General features: G+C 45.2%; 1 protein-coding gene across 3 annotated transcripts in view; it reads left to right on the forward strand.

Annotated features, from left to right (window-relative positions):
* The window catches only part of PAQR8 (progestin and adipoQ receptor family member 8), a 53,951-nt gene that overhangs the window by 25,009 nt on the left and 7,322 nt on the right, over nt 1-21,620 (forward strand). For 2 of the 3 annotated variants that reach the window (XM_033936391.1, XM_033936392.1), the window contains exon 2: nt 7,005-7,163. The exons of the other annotated variant lie outside the window; for it this stretch is intronic. The gene's annotated coding sequence lies outside the window, so the exon portion shown is untranslated. The remainder of the gene's footprint in view (nt 1-7,004; nt 7,164-21,620) is intronic. 3 annotated transcript variants of the gene reach the window in all.

Consider the following 21,620-nt stretch of genomic DNA (forward strand, 5'->3'; position numbering starts at 1 on the left):
TGAAAAAGCTGGGGCTGTTCTCCCTGGAAAAGCGGAGACTCAGAGGAGACATGATAGAAACCTTCAAGATCCTGAAGGGCATAGAAAGAGCAACTAAACTGCTAACCTGTGAAAACTGTTGGTCTACAAGAAGGGAGGAGAGATCCTTGTTTGTTTGAAAGTGCTTCAAGAGGTGAGCAGGATGATGTAGGAAAAGACAGATGGGCTGTTAGGACTTTAGCTCCATCCTAGCCAATACAAATTGTATAATATTCCTTGTATTATTACTACCTACACTTCAGAAATCATACTTAGCTCCTTTTGAAGTAGTAGTCTGTTTTTGCTTTTGGTCAAATCCATTGCAAGGGGACTAGGTGTCCTAGGCAATCTTTCAGCCTTGTTCCCATCCCCATCTACCAGGACCCTAGTTCTATACCCTCCTAAGATTTTGATAATTAAACTTGATGATCACTCTTTATGTATGGCATGAATCTGTACATGTACATAATGATAGCAGTTTCCAAAAGCCATGTATCTTGGTAAGTGGGTTATTTAAAAATTTAATAAGCAGAAACTTAAAATTGCCTTCTTGTATGTTAAAGTATGCTCTCATCTTTGAGTTGCATGGTTGTCAAGGTCTCTTTTGCTTTGACTGCAGCTGCTCTTTGTTGTCTTCCCCTCCCCAAGAAACTGCCACCCTAGGCTATACCTAGTTTACTTGATGGTTAAGCTGGCTTTGCCTCTCATGGCCAGGATGTTACAGTTAATTGTAAAAGTGGGCTTCGCTAGGACAGATTGAAGCTTAGCTGTGAAATATGCAGCAAGCTTCTATAATTACTTGGCTGCACTTTCAGAGGTCACTGGCGTTAAGGGAGCTGTCTAAGCTGCTGCTGCTACTCTAATTGATAGCTTCTGATTCTGAAATTTGTTGTGATTTTCTACTTGAATAGGGAAGGAAATCAATTACATGTAAAACAAATTAGCAAGTTCTGCAAACCTTTTTTTCCCTTGTAGATCATTTCAAACAAGTTTCCCAAACATGGTTTATTTTTGGGGATTTAGCTTTTGCTTCTTTCAATAGTAGCTCAAGGTGAGTTACATTTGTGTACACTAGGTATTTCCCTGTCTCTGGAGGGTTCAGTCTAAGGGGCTGAGGCCCAAAGCATTACTACGGCTTTAACCCAGATTTATCGCAGGTTTTGCTGGCTGAGCAGTGCTCAAATAGTTTAAGCGCAGGGTTAACTTGTGTGGAAACCATTATCACAAACTGCATTAAAATGTATGTTAATACAGTCATTGGGTATTCCTTGGCCATGCTTAAGAAAATAAATAAATATATTTCTTGCACACATTGTGCGCAGGCAACATTTCCAAACACACAAAACATTTCAACAGATCCAGGGCAGTGTAGAAGGTTTGATAGAGAGGAGCGGTTGTCTAGTTGCACCCCTTCTCTCCCTCCAATTCATCTATCCTGTCCTGGATTGCTTCCTGACTTTCTCCCCCCCCCTTTTCTTTGGATCTTTAAAAAAATAGCAAAAAACCAAAAACAACCTCTTGTGGTCTAATGGTCTCCTTCATTCATTTCTTCCTTTTATGGTAAAGTGGCTCCACCTGATGCATCCCATGATGCACCAGATAGAAACATAGAAAATTATGTCAAATAAAGGCCATATGGCCCATCCAGTCTGCCCATCCACATCCTTCTTTATCTCTCCCTCCCCTAAGAGATCCCACATGATTTACGTGGGCAAAATACTTTTTCCCAGTTAAATGGCTCTGAAAAGTTCTCCCTTTCTGAAAGGCTGGCAGGCAATACGGATCAGTTTGTAAGGATAAAGCAGAAAACCAAATGGTCAAAGCTAGACCTCATCTACTATGCTATTTTCTCCTCTCTACATATTGAAACATGAAATCCAAATAGTATGCTCTGATTCAAACATTTGATTATACAAAATCGTTTTGGATAACAATGGTTTAAAATTGTCATTGACGATTAGCTTCATTAATTCATGTGTAAAGGAATGAGCAAGCACCTGTAAGATGAAGTCTTTGAAGTAATGTAATTCTTGGGTAGTGGTGGTGCTGGTGTTTGTGAATGGGAGATTGTTCATGAGAAGAGGTGTCATGGTCACAGTTCATATAGGTGGCTTTGCTAAGTTTGCTTACCCACTGGAGAATTAGCCAGCAAAGTTGTTAACAGATATGGGACTATTCTTGTCTGTATGATCTTTTGTTAATGAATGCACACATTTGTGTGTTTTACATATTATCTTGGAAAGAATTTTATGTGGGTATCATTCTGCTGCTCTACCTCTTCCCTGATCTCTTCTCCATATTGTCTTCTATCTTCTCTCTCTGCACAATATCCTCCTATGTGTGTTTTCATCTCCATCTGGAATTCTCAAGTGGAAAAAAAAGAAAGAAAAGGAGATAAGAGGATAGTGGGATGGAAAGAGAAGAAAAAAGAATGAGTGGGTTAAGGGAAACTAATGAAATGATAATGGGAAGAGACAAAAGAAATCTTAGGGGGGAAAAACAAAAGAGGAGAGACACTAGGAAAGATGTGAAAGTCTGACATGTGGGCTACAGAATGACACAGGGACAAATTTGTCCCGTAGGAACTCAATTTCCCCATCCCATTCCTGTAAGCTCTGCTTTAACCACACAAGACTCGAACACTTATGATTTTAAAGTGTTTGAGGCTTGTGCAGATGAGCTTGCAGGAATGGGGCAGGGACAGGAAAAGGATTCGCAGGGACAGGACAAGAAAACTAGTTTCCGCGGAAACAGAGAAAATTTTGTGCCTGTGTTTAAAGCTAAGTGGTTGTTCTCCTTATTCATGAAGTAATTGTAGTTAACAGCACAAGCATTTTTATCCAAAACAAAACTTTAAAAATATGATTTAAAAATTACTAAGATTTATTAAAAAATTAAAAAAGGCAGATCAGATGATGACTATATGCCAACAATGATACACACAGCTATTTACACGTAAAATATGGCTGATGGGGGCATATCTGACTAATCTGCTTAAAATGAATGAAAGGTGTATTTGCAAATATTAGAAGGACTGCTCTTGTGATTGTGATTCTCTAATGTGGGCCACACTCACTTCTCCTTCCCTTTATTTAATTTCCTGGAAACATAGTCAATGACTCAGGTTTTATTAGCTGAGAGCACAGGAATTTTAATGGCCTTCATAGGTACACTACAAATTTTACAAGGAGAAAAACAGAACTGAAGTATTCCCCAACATGAACATTTAGTAGAATCAGACATCTTCAGACCAATGCCAACAGATAAGAAGGTTGAGTAATGGGGTGCAGGAGCACAAGACTTCCAATTAAAATGCTAATATAATAGCCATGCACTCAGGATATATTCTATATTCTAACAACTCATAATATCATAGAGAAAGGTTGTTTGATTGTACTTCTCAAAAAGACTAGTCTAAGTCTAACAATGGCATTGAGGCCCCCATTTAGTTTTCATGAATATTCATGAGATAGTTTAGCATACTCTGTGTCTCCAATATATGCACATCTATCTCTTGAGGTCCTCCTAGGGTCACTGACTGGTCTGGTTTTCCTGGTATCCAAGCTATACAAATTAATATGGCATTTGGAGCACACTGTATAGAATCATGTTTAACATCACTTAAGTAATGTAATTTATTTCTTATATACCGCTACATCCGTTAGGTTCTAAGCGGTTTGAAGAAAATATACATTAAGATTATAAATGAGAAGTAAGAAGGTACTTAAAAAATTCCCTTACTGTCCCGAAGGCTCACAATCTAACTAAAGTACCTGGAAATTAATAAAGAAGAGAAAATAAAGATGGTTGAAAAAAGAAAAATTCTATGTGAATTTATAGGATGGAAATTAAACTGACAGTGAAGAACTATATGAAAAATACATATGGAATTCAGTTAGAGAGGGTAGGTTACAATCTATTTATGGTATTTGTTTAATTGGAAGGTGTTAAGGTGGGTAATTTGGGGGAAGGTTATCTGAAGGTAGGTGAATCTTCTGGAGGTAAAAGAGGAGGGGTTAAGATATTTGGATGAATTTTTTGAAAAGCAGGGTTTTGATTTCTTTTCTGAATGTTTTGAAGTTGTCTGATATTGTCATAAGATTGGAGATGGAATGGTTGATTTTTGCTGCTTGTGTTGCTAGAAGGTTGTCAAACATTTTCTTGCGTTGTGTGCCTTTGAGTGGGGGGAAGGCGAAAGGGTTCGAGGTTCTTCTGTGTCTTGAGGTGGAGATTTGGTTTAAGCGGTTATTTAGATAGGAGGGGGAAGAGCCGTGTAATGCTTTGAATATCAGGCAGTAGAATTTGAATTGGATTCGTGCTTGTATGGGTAGCCAGTGAGAGTCTAAGAAGGCAGTTGTTATGTGATCATATTTTTTGAGTGAGTAGATCAATCTGAGGGCGGTGTTTTGTATGGTCTGGAGTTGTTTTATCATAGTGGCTGGACAAGGAAGATATAGGGAGTTGCAATAATCCAGCAGACCTACGATTAGGGATTGGACGATTAGTCTAAATTGTGCTTGGTCAAAGAATTTTCTGATTTTACGGAGATTTCTCATGGTTAGAAAAGCTTTCTGGGTTGTTTTGTTGATTTGGGGCTGCATTGTGCAACATCTGTCTATCGTAACTCCTAGGAGTTTTAGTTCGGGTTGTATTGGGTATTTGGTATTTTTGATTTTCAGTTCAGTGATGGTAGGAGTTTGGGCTTTTTCGAGCAAAAGGAATTTTGTTTTTTCAGAATTTAGTTTTAGTTTGTGATCCATCATCCATTTTTCTACTGTGTCTAAGGTTGTTTCTAGCTTTGTTGTGGTGGTGGTCTCTGATGGGTCGAATGGGAGGATTATGGTGATGTCATCAGCATAGCTGAAAGATGTGACATCTAGGGTATCTAAAGTGGCTCCTAGGGAGGAGATAAAGAGGTTGAAGAGCGTAGGTGAGAGAGGTGATCCTTGTGGAACTCCGCAGGGATTTGTCCATGGTTCTGATTTGATATCATTGTATTTTACCCTGTAGGTTTTAGATTTGAGGAACCCCTGAAACCATTTGTAGACCTTGCCTGAGATTCCTATGGCGTCGAGAATTTGTAGTAATAAGGTGTGGTCAACTAGGTCAAATGCTGCGGAGAGGTCTAATTGTATTAATATCATTTTTTTTCCTTTACTGATGTGTTGTCGGGCTGTATCTAGTAATGTGACAAGTAGTGTTTCTGTACTATGGTTAGTTCGGAATCCTGATTGTGAGGGGTGGAGTAGGTTATGTTTTTCCAGATATTCGGTGAGGTATTGTGCCACTAGGCCTTCTATTATTTTAACGTACAATGGTATTGAAGCGATAGGTCTGTAGTTGGAGGGGCTATCTATTGGGCCTTTGTGATCCTTTATGATTGGAGTGATTAAGATCTCTCCTAGGTCCTGTGGGAATTGGCCTTCTGTCAATGTGGTTTGAATCCATAGCATGAAGTTGGTTTTGAATGTGGTGGAGGCGTTTGATAATATGTAGGTGGGGCAATTATTTAGGTCACTGGAAGCATGGCTGTATTTATTGTAGAGTCGGTTCATATCCGACCAGACTAGAATTGGGAAATCGGACCAGCTTCTGTCTGCTACGATGGCTTCGCTAGTTGATGGGTTTGTTGTTATCTTTTCTAGATGGGTGTGTGTGTTGATGAATGTAGATCTGATATTGGTGATCTTGTTTTTGAAATGGTCTGCTAGGTGGATGGCTGTTGGTGGGTGGATACCTTGGGTGGAGAGGTTTGGTATCTGTGAGGTTCTTTAATAGATTAAATAGCTTTTTTGTGTCTGGGATTTTTTTGCCTATCATATTGGAGTAGTAGGCTTTTCGTTTTTCCTTGAGTTTGGTTTTGTATTGATTAATTTGGTATCTCCATGCAGTTTTAGTGTGTTCTAAACTCTTGTTTTTTTTTCCAGACTCTTTCTAGTTGTCTGCAGCCAAGGGGCACTGTGACATGCTGTACTGGAATGGATAGTGTGCAAGAAAAAAATTTGAATACTTTGTAGATTTTTTCTACATATAAGACACCTACTTTTCATATGATTCTGGGTAAATCTAGTTAGTAATACATTTGTGGAATATAAGACCTATGCCCAATTAGAAGCCTATGAAAAGTTTGGTACACAGATATAAAAAATTTGAATATGGATTGCAGCCGAGGCCAGAAAAACTAGAGATTAACAGAAAAACACTAGGGGTTACTAGGAAGAAAAAGCATAATAATATTCTCTTTATGTACTTTGCTGGATTAAGCAAGACCATAGGAGAAATCAGGTATATGTATACGTAATACATGGAGGTATTAATCTCTCTATCTCTCTTTCTGTTCAGTATTCTTTGTGTCTTTTCTTTGTCTAAAACATACTGCAATTTCCCGCCTTGACCTCATGGCTTTAATTAATGCCAGACCTCTCGGTCTGGCTTGTGGCAGTTGGAGGGAAGATATAGGGTTTTACATTTTTGAATACAGATAGTTTATATGTACCTTAACAATAATTATTAAAATATGATGTGTGACGTTTGAGTGAATGTGGAATTCCAAAATGTGTGTTAGGATATGTTTCATTATGTGTGTGTGATTGTATGTTTAAACATAAAATTTTCAGACTATATTATATATTTTAAACCTTGATAAATCTTGAGAAGTAACATCTGCAGTTTGACCTTTCTGCTAGCCTACCATAGAAACTATGACCTTTAAGCTAGCCTACCATAGAAACTCTCTTCAGTCTGTAGATATGAAGGGAGGGCTCCTTTAGCCCACATTAGGAATTCTCATTAAGGGGGGCTTACACACAGAAAAAGCCCAGACCATAGAGCATTTGAGTAAAAAAGGGTCAAAGAACTGGTTTGATTTAAACTTTTAAAAAAATTACTGAGAGAGAAAGTTTTCCTTGGGTATATTATAATGTGTTATGCAAATTCAGGAATTGCTGTGAACAAATATATAATTTGTAAAACTTTTCTTTAAACAGGGTAGATATAAGAGCTACAAGGAATTTCTTTGTTTAAAATTCTAAGGACCGCCTCTGCTGGCTGATTGGTAGATGGGAGTGATGTCATATTTGGTCATTGCGAAAGTGTATAAATGAACGCACCAGAATAGGTTCTTCGAGACCATTTAATTCAAAAAGGTACATTTTACACATCTGACTGTAAATGCGTCTCCATTGTACAAATGCCTTTTGAAACAAGATTATTCTGTTAATTTTTAATAAACAATATTTGATTGGAAATATTTGTGCAATTATTATTATTCATGGGCATCTAAGGGTGGGGTTAGAACATTACACTGTTCAAGCTATGTAGGTACCTAATTTTAGGCTGACTCTAGAATTTGGGGGGGTGTGAAGAAATATTTTTTCTGGTTTGTTTTAAATCTACTACTTAGTAGCTTCATTGGCATGCCCCCCCCCTACTTAGTAGCTTCATTGGCATGCCCCCCGCCCTGTCCTAGTATTTTCTTAAAGAGTAAACAAGCAATTCATCTCTACCTGTCCCACTTCACTTAGTATTTTATAGATCTCTATCATATCTCCCCTCAGCTGTCTTTTCCAAACTGAAGAACCCTAGACACTTTAGCCTTTCTACATAGGGAAGTCTTCCCATTCCATTTATTATTTTCATCACCCTTCTCTGTATCTTTTCTAATTTCATTATATCTTTTTTGAGATGTAATAATAATAATAATAATTTATTTCTCTTATACCGCTATACGATGTAGTGACCAGAATTACACACAGTATTCGAGGTGTTGTTGCACCTTGGAGTGAAAATCATTATAATATTCTCGTTTCTGTTCTTTTCCTGATAATTTCTAACATTCTGTTTGGTTCCTTAGCAACTTCTGCACATTGAGCAGAGGGTTTCAACATATCATCAATGATAAAACCTACCATATATACGCGAATATAAACCAAGATTTTTAGGCCCAAAAATGGGGGTCTCAGTTTATATTCAGATCAGCGCCCACCTGCCCCCTCCCAGACCTGAATCAGGCCTCCTGGTGGTCCATCACTTAGCTGGGACTTGAGGGATCTCTCCTGCCTTCTGTCCCAACAGACTCTAACAACTTGCACCTCCCTCCTGCCTTCACTAGTGGTCCAGCGGTGAACCGGGTCATAGAAACATGATGGATCAGAAGTGGTCTTCCTACTCTCCTTCCCCATACCAGAGCCACTATCTGAATGGCTGCCACGAGTTCTCATGGCAACCTCAAGAGACCTTGGGAGCACACAACAGCCATTCAAATAGCAGCTCTGCACAGGGCAGGAGCATAGGCAGATCACTTCTGCCCCAGTTCACGGCTGGATCACAAGAGATTTTAAAAGTACATGTTTTACTAATCGGGGAGGTGGAAGGGAGGTGAGAGTTGTTACGGCAGGCCCATTGGAGGTCTGCAGGGCATTGGGAGAGAGGGGGGACAGGGTGCAGAGGAAGGGGGAAAGGTGCAGAGCCTGGCAGAGCAGGGCACTTGAATCATAGAGCCCCCAGTTTTGAGTCATCCTTTTTTCTTCCTTTATTGGGGGGAAAAAGGTTGTGTTACCTCAGTATATGTTTGGATTGGTTTATATTTGAGTATATACAGTCATAGGCGTCAGAACGGGGGGAGCCACAGGGGCCGTGGCCTCCCCAAAAATCAGCACTGCCTCAGCCCCCTTCCCTCCCTCCCTCCCCTGTCAGGCTCTTCACCTGCGGGATCGGGTTTCTTCTGCCGCTCAGCAGCAACGAGCAAGAGTGCACTTTGGCGTGCTTGCTCGGCGCTGAGCGGCTTGTTGACTGGCTCCCATGAATTCTTGCGAATTGCGATAATTCACGGTAGCCAGTCAACAAGCCGCTCGGCGCCAAGCAGGCGCACCATAGCGTGCTCCTGCTCGTTGCCACTGAGCAGCAGACAAAAGCTGTTCCTGTCGGTGAAGAGCCTGACAGGGGTTGGGAGGAAGGGGGCTGGGGCAGTGCTTGTTGCCGCTATGCAGCACAAGAAACCCGATCCTGTGGGTGAAGAGCCTGACAGGGGAGGGAGGGAAGGGGACTGGGTGCAGAGTCTTTCCGGGGGGGAAGGGGAATGGGTGCAAAGCCTGACAAGGGGGGAGGGAAAGGGGCTAGGTGCAGTGCTTGACAGAGGCAGGGGCTTCAAGGTAAGATAGCATTGTTCGCCGACAACGCCAAACTATGTAACACTGTAAGTAAAAATGATTTGTCCGACAGCATGAAGCAAGACCTGCTTTTACTGGAACATTGGTCCACGACCTGGCAGCTGGGCTTCAACGCGAAAAAAAGCAAGATCATGCACCTTGGCAATAATAATCCGTGCAGAACATACACACTGAACGGCGAGACCTTGGCTAGGACGGCAACAGAGCGGGATTTAGGGGTGATCATTAATAGAGACATGAAAACAGCCATCCAAGTGGAAAAGGCTACATCCAAGGCTAGACAAATGCTGGGTTGTATCCATAGAAGCTTTGTTAGTTGGAAGACGGAGGTCATAATGCCATTGTACAGAACCATGGTGAGACCTCATCTGGAGTACTGTGTGCAATTCTGGAGGCCACACTACCGTAAGGACGTACTGAGAGTTGAGTCAGTTCAGCGCATGGCCACTAGGATGATCTTGGGGCTTAAGAATTTCTCATACGAGGACAGGCTGCACAGATTGTGGCTATACTCTCTCGAAGAGCGTAGGGAGAGGGAAGACATGATTGAGACATTTAAGTACATCACTGGCCGCTTATAGGTGGAAGACAACATTTTCTCTTTCAAGGGTCCGTCGGCCACAAGAGGACATCCGCTAAGAATTAGGGGTGGGAAATTTCATGGGGATACCAGGAAGTACTTCTTCACAGAAAGAGTGGTAGACCATTGGAACAAACTCCCAGAGCAAGTGATCGTGGCCAGCAGCATACAAGATTTTAAGAAAAAATGGGATGCCCACGTCGGATCTTTATGAGGGCAGTGTAGAGGTGATGCCACCTTTGAGTGACCCCTTAGGGGGTAGTTTGAGGAGGGTTAATGGAGTGGGCAGATTGATGGGCTATGGCCCTTTTCTGCCGTCATCTTTCTATGTTTCTATGAGGAGGGAGGGATGGGAGGGGGCTGGGTGCAGAGCTTGACAGAGGGGGTTGGGGAAGGGGGCTGGGTGGAGGGCCTGATAGGGAGAGGCATGGTGCAGGGGGTAGGGAGTTAAAAGTTGGGAACGAAGGGAGGACAGATACTGCACATACTGGGAGAGGGTTGGGAAGGACAAATGCAGGGGCTGGGGAGGGGGTAGGAAAAGAGGAAAAGAGAGGGGGGCTAGGTGCAGTACAGTGCCTGACAGAGGGGGGAGGGAAGGGAGCTTGGTGCAGAGCCTGACAGGGAGAGGCTGGGTGCAGGGGGTAGGAAGTTGGGAAGGAAGGGAGGACAGATACTCAGGGGGTTGGGAAGACAGATGCTGTGTATACTGGGAGAGGGTTGGGAAGGACAAATGTAGGGGCTGGGGAGGTAGGGAAGGAGGTTAAAAGAGATGCTGCACAGGTGGAGTTGTGGGAAGGGAGAGAAAGAAATGCTGCCAGTGGGGGAGGGAAAAGGAACGGAGAATTGTTGGACATAGGTGTGTGGCCTGAGAGGGAAAGAGAGATGATGTATATGGAGAAAGGAAGAAAGAAGGAGAATTGTTGGACATGATAGTGGTGGAGCGGAGGGAGGGAGAAATGTTACACTTGGAGGGAGGAGAGATGACCCAAAGAAGGGAGAGATGTCAGACCACTGGAATGGGAAGGAGAGAAAGAGAAATGCCAGACCACAGAATGGAAGGGAAGGAGGGAAGAGAGAAATGTTAGATCTCGGAAAGAGGGAGGGAAGGAGAGAGAGATTCCAGGCTATGGGAAAGAGAAGGGGAAAATGCCAGACATATGAGGAGAGAAGGGGGAAGACAGAGATGTCTGACCATGGGAGAGGGATGAGATGGTGCATAGGGATGGAGGGGAAGGGGAGACAAGGGGAGGAGATGGTGCACAGTAATGGGTGCGGCAGTGAAGCGATAAGAAGAAATGCTTCTTATGGATAGACTAGTGTTTAAGCCCGTTACATTAACGGGTGCTAGAATATATGGCTGTCTGTCTTTCTTTCTTTATGTCTCTCTCCCTGCTCCTGTTTCTTTCTTCCTTTCTTTCTGTCTTTCTCCCTCCTGCAATTTTTTTCTCTCTCTCCCTGGCACCCTTTGCCTGTCTGTCTTTATTTCTGTGTCTCTCTGGTCCCCTGTCTGTCTTTATTTCTGTCTGTCTCTCTCCCTAGCCTCCTTTGTCTGTCTGTATTTCTTTCTGTGTCTCCCCCCCCCCCCCACTTTCCTTTGCAGAAGCAGCAGTGCTATTTCCCTTCCCCTCCAGATCCCTGTGAAGTAGTAGCAGCATTTCCCCCCACCCACCCCCCATTCCCTTCTCTCCCCCCCCCCACTTTCCTTTGCAGAAGCATCAGCGGTATTTCTCTTTCCCTCCAGGTCCTTGCTGAAGCAGTAGCAGCATTTTCCCCCACCCCCCATTCCCTTCTCTCCCCCCCACTTTATTTTGCAGAAGCAGCTGTGATATTTCCCTTCCCCTCCAGATCTCTGAGAAGTAGTAGCAGCATTTCCCCCCACCCACCCCCCATTCCCTTATCTCCCCCCCCACTTTCCTTTGCAGAAGCAGCAGTGCTATTTCCCTTCCCCTCCAGATCCCTGTGAAGTAGTAGCAGCATTTCCCCCCACCCCCCATTCCCTTCTCTCCCCCCCCCACTTTATTTTGCAGAAGCAGCTGTGATATTTCCCTTCCCCTCCAGATCCCTGTGAAGTAGTAGCAGCATTTTCCCCCACCCACCCCCCATTCCCTTCTCTCCCCTACCACCACTTTCCTTTGCAGAAGCAGCAGCGGTTTTCCCTTCCCCTCCAGGTCCCTGCTGAGTAGTAGAAACATTTTCCCCCACCCCCCATTCCCTTCTTACCTTGAGCTGCCCTGCTCCGTTCGGCCCCTCCCCCTTCCCTTCCCGTGTGCTGGCCTGCTGCGGCTGAAGGTTTTTTTCGGCGACTCCTCCTGTTAAAACTCCCCCCCCCCCTCCTCCCGCAACCGCTCCTGTTCAAAGCGGCCTGCTGAGGTTCGCGGCCGCTGTAACGAACCTCGCAGGCCGCTCTCCAACTCGGTAGCATGTTCCCTCTGACGCGATTGCGTCAGAGGGAACGTGCTACCATGTGGAGAGCGGCCTGCGATGTTCGTTACAGCGGCCGCGAACCTCAGCAGGCCGCTTTGAACAGGAGCGGTAGCGGCTGTTGCAGGAGGATTGGGGGGGGGGGAATTCGTGAGCGGCGGCAGGACCATGAGGCGGGATTGAGTTTTTCGGCTTCCCCTATCTGGGGAAACCGCCGTGCCGAACTGAGCTGCGCGTGGGGCCGTAGTAAGCGCGGGGCATGCTGCAGTCTTGGCGGCCACGGACATACGGATCATGGAAGCACGCTGATAAGACTGCGCATGCGCCGCCTACGGTTTTATTATATAGATGGGAGAAGAAAGAGGGAGGAGATAGTACACATGTATAGAAGGGAAGGCATAGAAAAGTAGATTTTGAGAAGAAAGCAGAAAAATGGAAGAAAGTTGAATGATAAAAGTTAATCCTAAAAATCGATGTATGGCAGAAAGTGAAGAGGAGAAAAACAGCAAATGGATAAGGAGGCCCTGGATTAGGGGTCTGCATGGGAACGGGGATCGCGGGAATCCCGCCTAACCCACGGGGATCCCCCTCTAGCCAATGGGACTCCCACGGGGATGGAAGGCTTTGGAAGCAGGGTTCGTCCATATAATATAATGGACACGTCAGCCTTAGTAAAAGAGAGGGTTTATAAGTTAATTACCTGAACAGAAAACAAAAAAAGGCTTCCACCAAAGAGATTCCACAAGGAAAACAGCAGCGCAAACACAAAAGAAACTGTGGAATTGATGATCCTGTCAGAAGTAATTGCTGCTTTTTATGGGGACGGGCGGGGATGGAAGTACTTCCTTACGGGAATGGGTGGGGACGGAGAGGATCCTGACAGGGACGGGTGGGGACGGAGAGGATCCTAGCGGGGATGGGTGGGATTTCTGTCCCCACGCAACTCTCTACCCTGGATACACAGTTAAGAGCACAGACAAAAGGAAATGCAGCCAGAAACTGGGAAAGATAGTATGAAAATCAAAATCACCAGAAAACAAAGGTAGGAAAAATTATTTTATTTTCAATTTAGTGATTGAATTGTGCCAATTTTGGGAATTTGCATCTGCTGTCTATATTTTGCTCTGTTCAGGAAGAAATGTATTTATTTCTATTTCTCTGGGGTTGTACTGCATGCAGAGTCTTGAATCTTAGGGTTTCATTTATATATATATATTAGTACTTTTAGTTTGTGGTCCCATATTTGCATAGGGGTTATCTATGTTCTAGTAGGAATGAATGTTGAGAAGCGTACAGTGTGCTTTGTATAGTTTCATTTTGTGGTTAACCATTATGTATTGTTAATAAGATTATATTGTGTGTGAATATATGAAAAATGAATGGAAAAAATGGTATTACAATTAGTACTATTATGGGGGACGGGGTCTTGAGCAGAGCTTGTGGGCCCCCCTAAACAAAAAAGCGTTCCGCTGCCTATGTATACAGTAGATCCTTTTTCTGGGCAGTGACTCCTAGGCGTAGCTTTTCCCGGCACATACGCACATTTACACCTCTTTCCGCGGACTATTCTGCACATGTACTGATCGCTATCACCAGTGACTCATCTCATGTAAATTTGGTGACCATCTATGAACCTCTGCAAACCTCATTTGAATGTGCGGTTCCTTGAGAATGACTTGTCTTTTTGAAATTGTTACATTTACGGCCATGACAGCAGCCCGTCGGATTTTACCAACGATATTAGAGAATCTAGTCCAAAGTTAGGAATTGTTAGGAAACAAGTAGAGAATAAACCAAGAAATATTATAATGCCTCTATATCATTCCATGGTGAAACCACACCTTGAGTATTGGGTGCAATTCTGGTCACCACATCTCATGAAAAGATATAGTGGGACTGTAAAAGATGCAGAGAAGAATGACCAAAATGATTAAGGGGATGGAAGCTCATATAAGGAAGGGCTAAAAAGATTAGGGCTCTTTAGCTTAGGGAAGAGAAGGCTGAGGGTCTACAAAATCCTGAGTGGAGTGTGTAAAACATGAATCGATTACTCTCAAAAAATACAGATTAGTGGACACTCCAGTTAGTTACAGCACACAGTAGCATATTTAAAACAAATGGGAGAAAATATTTTAGGAAAACTATTTTTTATTAAAATACAAACTTCAGCAGTTAAACAATTGCACAGTAGATTACAGTTTTGAAATAAGAAACCACCCTCTCTCCCACCTTATCCTTAGTCACCTTATCATAGCAGGAGTGTTCTGTACACAGATTTTAAAAAAAAAAGAAACAAAAGCTTTGTTGGCCAAATTGTTAAGCAATATGCTCCTCAGTTGCGATGTCAGTGAGCCCAAGAAGGGGGACCATAGTTGGATTAATTGGGATATCTTCTTCTCTCCTTTATCAAAGATGGACATACACTCCTTACGCTAGACGATTCATTTGTTTATGCTATAATGTCGATGTTGGAGGGTCATTTTGTATCTAGTGTGATTTTTAGCCAGAAAAAAATTCATTGTTCATCTGAATCATTGTCCAATTCATCCTCCAAATTTAATAAGCACAGTTTAACACTTTTTTGGGGATGGAATGATTCTTCATCTGTTCCAAATGCTGCTCTATTTGATCCCAGAATCTAGCAACATGTGGACAACTCCACCAACAATATGTCTCCTCTGGTCACCACATTTGGCACAATTGGCCAAATGCTCGGCCCACACTGTATTTACCCACGTAGGATGCATATAAATCCAAGTTAACATTTTATACTCGACTAGAACGTATTCTGAAATTACTGAAGAGACATTTGTTATGCAGTATGAAATATGGGCACTGAGTTTTAGAGTAATGATGTAAGCGCTAGTTGCCGAATTGTTGATATAGATTTGTTTTATGTTTGTTGATGTCTCTTAACTATAGTGAGTGTTTTATTGTGAGCTGCTCTGTAAAAAGCGAGTGATGAATAAAAACAAAACAAATCCTTCCTGCCGTTTACTCTCTCTATAAATGACTCTTCCTTAGCATAGCAGCAGATAAATCCAGAGACAAGTGGGATAGCTCACATCGACCAGCAGGTGGAGATAGAGAAACTGATTAACAGGTGGTCTTATATACTGGTATTCCTCCTGTCCATTCAGTTTGCTCTATCTCCCAGCAGGGTTAGTAGCTATACCTCTAGCTCCTGGATTCTGGCTGTGCCCGGTGAATTTGGCTGAATTTATGGTCTTCTGTTGAGACTCGTTCTCTTCAGAGAGACAGGGGTGCCTGGCTGAGCGGTGCCGGCTTTGGGAGCTACACCTGGGCCCCCCCCCAGGTCCCTTCTCCACCCTCCCCTCCGGTTGCTTGAGGGGTTGACTTGGGCTCGGTATTTTTCTTCTTTCCAGTAATAAAAAATAAAAAATTCTGAGCCTGCCTTGCTGGGCTGTGCCTTTTGGTCAGCTTTCGATGCAATTACCAGCCATAACCTTACTTGCTTGCTGTTGTGTGATTGGGAAGTTTGTTTAGGTGAGTAAGAACCTTGTTTTTCTGGGGTTTTAGTGAGTTTTGTGCGGTCCCGGGTGCCGGTTTTGTTGGAGGGCTGCGTCGGTGATTTTGGCGGGCTTTCTCCGTTTTTTTTTTAAAAAAAAATGGCGGCGGAGACTGTGAAACGGTGTTCGCGCTGTGGGAAGCGCAGGACACCGTCGGGACTGTGCTTTGCCGGGTGTGCAGATACACCGGCAGAGGATTCTTTCATGCCGGCGTGTGACTTGGCAATTTCCCGCGCTGGGGAGGCGCGATCGAGCTCCTCTTCCCTCGTGGTCGAGTCGGCCATGATTCAAGGTACGCCGGCGTCTGAGGGGAATTCGGCGGCTGTAGCGGCGTCGGGAGCGCTGGGGGAAGCCGCGGTTCCGCTCTACTGCACAGGACAGGCAGGGTCGGCGGGATTCGGGCTAGACTCGTTTTCTCCGGAGTTTGTCATATTAATGCACCGTGCATTTGTGTTACAGAGCTCTCAGCCTGTTCAGCCGGTGCCTTTGAATTTTCCTGTGCTGCCTGTTCCCTCTAGTTCCACTACTACTACTACTATTAGTAATACTGGTACTGCTGCTGTTAATGCTGTTTCCCCTCCGGTGAAGTCTCAGGTAGCGAAGAGGCGCAGGTTTGCGGCGGTGGACGAAGGGGACCCTGACCCTGTCTCCTCTTTATCTCTTACTCTTCCTGAGTCGCTGGAGGAAGGTGAGGTGCTGGATTTGGAAGCGGAGGAACCCCAGGGTAGGGACGTGGATGATCCTTCCGCTCTCCGGCTTTTTCACAGGGAAGAACTTTCTTCTTTAATTTCTAAGGCGTTGCAGGGATTAAACATCTCGCAGGAGGATACTCCAGTTTCTGGGTCCGCAAACCCCCTTATGGCGGGGACGCGCAAGCCGACTAGGTCTTTTCCAGTGCATGAAGCAATGCAGGAGCTTATTGCGACGCAATGGGACACTCCGGAAGCTAGTCTACGGGTGTCGAAAGCCATGCGGCTCTTGTATCCTGTTGCCCTGCACGAACTCGAGAGATTTAAGTTACCCAGGGTTGACGCGCTGGTGGCCGCGGTTACCAAAAAGAAAATATCCTTTGAAGTGGCTGGAGTCACCTTACAAGCCGCGATTTGCAGTTCTTATGCGGCGCGGGCTTGTCTGCAATGGTCTCAGCTGATGGCGGATAATTTGATGGAGTCCGGGGGCTCTGTTCCCTCGGAACTGGCTGATTTGGAGTCTGGTCTAGCGTATGTGGCGGACGCCTTATATGATATTATTCGTGCTTCTGCAAAGCAGATGTCTCTTTCGGTGGTTTCTCGCAGATCTTTATGGCTCCGTAATTGGGCTGCGGATGCGGCATCCAAACTTCGGCTAGTGAAACTCCCTTTTAAAGGGCGTTTGTTGTTTGGGGAAGATTTGGATAAATTGGTGAAGGATTTTGGTGATACCAAAACACAGCGCTTACCGGAAGACAGACCTAGGCCCCCTTTAAAATCCTTGGCGGCCAGACCACGTTTCCGGGATGTTAAGAGATATAGACCTGGTAAGCCATCCTTTCAGCCCGCTTATGGTTCCTTCACTTCCTCGAGACCTAGGTTTCCGCAAAAGAGTTCCTTTCGTAAGGCGAAACACCCATCAGCTCAGCCAGCCCGTGCTCCAGCAAGTCACACTCCACAATGACGGGGTCTCGGCTCCCTCCGCTATTCCCTTGGAGGGGTGGCTGTCTGCCTTTCTGGCGGAGTGGGCCAAGATCACGTCGGATCAGTGGGTTTTGGATATTATTCAAGAAGGTTACAAGTTAGAATTCGCCTCTCCCGTCACCGATTCTTTCTTGGTGTCCCCGTGCAATGGGGCGGCCAAGGGAGACTCGGTCCGCCTGACTCTTCAAGTGCTTCTGGATCTGGGGGCGGTGGTGCCGGTGCCTCCGGAGGAGGTGGGTCTCGGCAGATATTCCATTTACTTCATTGTGCCCAAAAAAGGGGGGTCATTCAGACCTGTGCTGGATCTCAAAAGAGTCAACAAGTCGCCATTTCCGTATGGAGACAGTGCGCTCCGTGATTGCAGCGGTGAAACCTGGGGAGTTCCTCACGTCCCTCGATCTAAAAGAGGCGTACCTACACATTCCGATCTGGCCTCCGCATCAACGATTTCTTCGGTTTGCGATCCTAGGCCAACATTATCAGTTTCGGGCAATGCCCTTTGGTCTTGCAACGGCTCCCCGCACCTTTTCAAAGGTGATGGTGGTGGTGGCAGCATTTCTGCGCAAAGAGGGAATTCGTGTACACCCTTACTTGGACGACTGGTTGATCCGCGCCTCTTCCAGGCAGGAGAGTTTGTCGGTGACTCAGAGAGTGATCTCTCTCCTCCAGTCTTTGGGGTGGATCATCAACTTTCCCAAGAGCTCTCTGTCCCCGTCCCAGTCATTGGAGCATCTGGGAGTGAGGTTCGACACTTGTCTGGGGAAAGTGTTTCTACCCCGGGACCGGGGAGAGAAGTTACAGTCTCAGGTTCGTCTGCTTCTCAGGTCGCCCAGGCCTCGGGTTTGTGATTATGTACAGGTTCTGGGCTCGATGGTGGCGGCTCTGGAGGTGGTCCCCTGGGCCCGGTTCCACATGAGTCTGTTGCAGAAGTCTCTACTTTCCCGGTGGTCCCCGGTGTCGCAGGACTACGATCGGCGTCTCCAGTGGAGTCCTCAGGCGGCCCGCAGCATGTGGTGGTGGCTCAACGAGTTCAATCTATTCCGGGGCATGCCGCTGGCGACTCCGGATTGGGTCGTGATTACGACGGATGCCAGTCTTCTGGGCTGGGGAGCACAGTGCCTGCAGGCGTCGGCGCAGGGTGTTTGGTCCTCGGAGGAGGCCCAGTGGTCGATCAATATGCTGAAGTTGAGGGCGATCAGGCTTGCGCTTCTGGCGTTTCAGTCCATGATTCAGGACCGTCCGACCAGGGTCTTTTCGGACAGCGTCACGGCGGTGGCGTATATCAATCGCCAGGGGGGTACCCGGAGTCCTCAGTTGGCCGAAGAGGCGATGGTTCTGTTTCGATGGGCGGAGGTGCATGTTCCTCTTCTCTCAGCGGCACACATTGCGGGTCACGAAAACGTTCAGGCGGATTTTCTCAGCAGAAATCTGCTCGATCCAGGCGAATGGGAGCTGTCCGCTCGGGCGTTCGATCTGCTGGTCCTACGGTGGGGTCTTCCGGAGATGGATCTCATGGCCTCGTCCCGCAATGCGAAGCTTCCGCGGTACTTCAGCAGACGCAAGGAGCAGGAGTCGGAGGGGGTGGACGCGTTAGCCCTCCCGTGGCCTCCGGGTTGCCTTCTGTATGTATTTCCTCCTTGGCCGATGATAGGTCGGGTGTTGCACCGCAACTCTCGCTTTCAGGGCAGGGTGATCCTGGTGGCTCCGGATTGGCCGCGTCGGCCGTGGTACGCGGATCTGATACAGCTGTCAGCGGGCGATCGTCTGACGTTCCCAGTGACTCCGGACTTACTAACTCAGGGTCCAATATCCATGGAAAATCCGTCCCACTTTGGTCTTACAGCCTGGCTCTTGAGCGGTCGCGGCTGAGACTTAGGGGCTATTCGGAACAGATTATTTCAACTCTTCTTCAAGCTAAAAAGATTTCTACCTCTGCCTCCTATGCTAGAGTCTGGAGAGTTTTTGAGTCCTGGTGTAGGGGGCAAGGTATTTCGCCCTTCCAGGCGTCTCTGTCGGCTATTCTTTCCTTTCTGCAGGAGGGCGTTGCTAAAGGGTTGGCCTATAATTCCCTGAAGGTTTAGGTGGCGGCCATTGCTTGTTACAGGGGTCGGGTCTCTGGTTCTGCGCTCGCGTCGCAGCCCGACGTGGTTCGATTCCTCAAGGGGGTTCACCATATCCGGCCTCCTGTGAAACGTACCTGTCCCGCGTGGAGTCTTAAGCTTGTCCTTGGGGGATTGCGGGCGGCACCTTTTGAGCCTTTATCTACTGCTACTCTGAAGGATGTCACGTTGAAGACGGTGTTTTTGGTGGCTATGGCTTCAGCTCGACGGGTGTCGGAGTTGCAGGCGCTATCTTGCAGGGATCCCTTTTTGCGCATTTCGGATGCTGGGGTGTCTGTTCGGACGGTGCCATCCTTTCTGCCTAAGGTGGTTTCTTCCTTTCATGTGAACCAGTGTTTGTTCCTCCCGGCTTTTTGGCGGGAGGATTGGGGGGAACGCTTCTCGTCGTTGCGTTTCCTGGATGTGCACCGGATTGTTCTGTATTATTTGGGGGTGACTAACGACTTTCGTCGGTCGGATCACCTGTTCGTTTTGTTCGCGGGCAAGAACAAGGGTATGGCTGCATCTAAGGCTTCCATTGCTCGTTGGGTCAAAGAAACGATTGCTTCGACCTATTTGATAGCGGGGAAACGGTTGCCGGAGCAGCTTCGTGCTCATTCGACTCGAGCGTTGGCTACGTCTTGGGCGGAGTCTGGGGGTCTTTCCTTGGAGGAGATTTGCCGCGCAGCTACTTGGTCTTCTGGGAATACCTTTTCAAAGCATTACCGATTGGATGTGGCGGCCCGTGAGGAGGCTAGTTTTGGCGCTTCAGTTAATGCGGAGGTGGCATTGGCTTCCCACCCAGTTTGAATTTTGCTTTGCTACATCCCACTTGTCTCTGGATTCATCTGCTGCTGTGCTAAGGAAGGAAAAATTATGTTCTTACCGGTTAATTTTCTTTCCTTTAGAAGCAGCAGATGAATCCAGAGCCCCACCCTTTTTTGTGTACGCTATGCCTGTGGTTTGTGTGCCAGTTTCGTTTGGGTTATTGTTGGTAGTTGTGTTCTTTAGTTTAATGTTGGAATTTTGCTACTGGAAATAAGTTTTTTGGATGCTCATTCTCCTATACCTGGATGCTTGGGCAAGGAGCATAACTGAATGGACAGGAGGAATACCAGTATATAAGACCACCTGTTAATCAGTTTCTCTATCTCCACCTGCTGGTCGATGTGAGCTATCCCATCTGTATGAAATATGGGCACTGAGTTTTAGAGTAATGATGTAAGCGCTAGTCGCCGAATTGTTGATGTAGATTTGTTTTATGTTTGTTGATGTCTCTTAACTATAGTGAGTGTTTTATTGTGAGCTGCTCTGTAAAAAGCGAGTGATGAATAAAAACAAAACAAATCCTTCCTGCCGTTTACTCTCTCTATAAATGACTCATCTATACCTCTTGCCCACTTTTCCACAATATATAGGAAGAGAGAAACTCGTTGTTTTTCATATATTCAAAATAATGTTTGTTTGTTAGTGAGATTTGATATACTGCTTGTACTAATGAGCAGACCAAAGCAGGACTCCTTTTACAAAGCGGTGCTACCAATTAGCATGCACTGAATGCAAAGAAGCCCTTGGGAACTGAATGAGCTGCTTCACATTCAGCTATCAATGGCACTGCTTTGTAAAAGGTATCCCTAGTTCCTTCTACAGTGGGAGAAAATATTTTTTCATTTATTGTATAGTTGAGCTCTGGAACACTTTGCTGGAGCAAGTGGTAAAAGCAGTTAATGTAGCTGGATTTAAAAAATAGATCTGGACAAATTTGCGGAAGAAAAGTCTATAAAACGATACTAAGTTAGACCTGCGGAAAGCTTCGTCTTGTCTTTGAGATTAAATAGTATGGAATCCTGCTACTTTGTGGGATTCTGTTTATAGCAAAAAAGAAAGGGATTTTTCAGATGATCAGGAAGAACAAATTATAATAATGAATTTTTGAAAACTAATTTAAACGTTATAATAACAAATTGTTTATTAATTTCTAATATTCACTATTTTATGTGTTTTAGTTGTTATACTTCTTATTTCCTCTCTGAGTAATTAAAGAAACTTTGATGGACATATAAATTATACAGACATCAGTCTTCGGAACCTCTTATGATATATATCATTCCAAGTTCCTGTGTTGTTTATTG

The sequence above is a fragment of the Geotrypetes seraphini genome, chromosome 3 (assembly GCF_902459505.1).
Source record: "Geotrypetes seraphini chromosome 3, aGeoSer1.1, whole genome shotgun sequence".
NCBI classification, from domain to species: domain Eukaryota; kingdom Metazoa; phylum Chordata; class Amphibia; order Gymnophiona; family Dermophiidae; genus Geotrypetes; species Geotrypetes seraphini.